Raw genomic sequence first — 1,496 nt, 5'->3', positions numbered from 1 at the left:
TTTTTTTTTTTCATTTTAAAGTTGCTGCCAGTGTATTCAATGATGGACAACAGAGGGATATGCTGTAGAGTGTTTTATTGCCTAGTTGACAAAGCTGCTTTTGAATGCTGGTGGTTCTATTCCTTTGACACTACGCACTTTTATAATACGTGTTAATGCTATATGACAAAATGCTCTGATTCCTAGTGCCAAAGGTCCAATTCAGTGTATATAACTGAACACACTCATCCATTTGTGCTCCTTTTTTTTTTTTAATGGTGCTTAAAGTAAAGAGCCCATCCTTTGCAAGTCATCCATGTTGTTACTTAGGCATTTTATCTTTACTCAAATTGTTGAAGAATGGTGGCTTGTTTCATGGTTTTTGTATTTGTGTCTAATGCACGTTTTAACATGATAGATGCAATGCATTGTGTAGCTAGTTTTCTGGAAAATTCAATCTTTTAGGAATTGTTTTTCAGATCTTCAATAAATTTTTTCTTTAAATTTCAAAAAATGAAATAAAATAAAATACTGGTAAACCAAATCCAACAACACATGAAAAATCTTATCCATCATAATCAAGTCAGCTTCATCCCTGGGATGCAAGGCTGGTTCAACATACACAAATCTATAAATGTAATCCATCACATAAACAACCAAAGACAAAAACCACATGATTATCTCAATAGATGTGGAGAAGGCCTTTGACAAAATTCACCAGTTCTTTATGCTAAAAACTCTCAATAAACTAGGTAATTGATAGATTGTACATTGAAATAATAAGAGCTATTTATGACAAACCTACAGCCAATATCGTACTGTACGGGCAAAAACTGGAAGCATTCCCTTTGAAAACTGGCACAAGACAAGGATGCCCTCTCTCACCACTCTTATTCAACATAGTATTAGAAGTTCTGGCTAGGGCCATCAGGCAAGAGAAAGAAATAAAGGGTATTTGAATAGGAAGAGAGTACATCAAATTGTCCCTGTTTGCAGATGACATGATTGTATAGTTAGAAAACCCCATCATGTCAGCCCAAAATCTCCTTAAGCTGATAAACAACTTCAGCAAAGTCTCAGGATACAAAATCAATGTGCAAAAATCACAAGCATTCCTATACACCAATAGTAGACAGAGAGCCAAATCATGAGTGAACTGCCATTCACAATTGCTACAAAGAGAATAAAATACCTAGGAATACAATTAACAAGGGATATGAAGGACTTCTTCAAAGAGAATTACAAACCACTGTTCAAGGAAATAAGAGAGGACACAAACAGATGGAAAAACATTCCATGCTCATGGTTAGGAAGAATCAATATCATGAAAATGGCCATAGTGCCCAAAGTAATTTATAAATTTAATCCTATCCCCATCAAGCTACCAATGACTTTCTTCACAGAATTAGGCGGGGGAAAAGCACCTTAAACTTCATATGGAACCAAAAAAGAGCCTGCATAGCCAAGTCAATTCTAAGCAAAAAGAACAAAGCTGGAGGCATCACGCTACCTGACTT

At 35.5% G+C, this 1,496-nt stretch overlaps 1 protein-coding gene across 1 annotated transcript in view; it reads left to right on the top strand.

The window, feature by feature from the left end:
- The window catches only part of LOC108307191 (mortality factor 4-like protein 1), a 1,671-nt gene extending 1,178 nt beyond the window's left edge, over positions 1-493 (top strand). The window contains exon 1 of the mRNA XM_017532487.1: positions 1-493. This exon is cut by the window's left edge and continues 1,178 nt beyond it. The gene's annotated coding sequence lies outside the window, so the exon portion shown is untranslated.
- The last annotated feature ends 1,003 nt before the right edge of the window (positions 494-1,496 follow it).

This window comes from Cebus imitator, unplaced genomic scaffold, assembly GCF_001604975.1.
Source record: "Cebus imitator isolate Cc_AM_T3 unplaced genomic scaffold, Cebus_imitator-1.0 Scaffold76, whole genome shotgun sequence".
Taxonomy (NCBI): domain Eukaryota; kingdom Metazoa; phylum Chordata; class Mammalia; order Primates; family Cebidae; genus Cebus; species Cebus imitator.
Note: the sequence above shows the minus strand (reverse complement) of the source record. Positions and strands in the feature narration are given on the sequence as shown.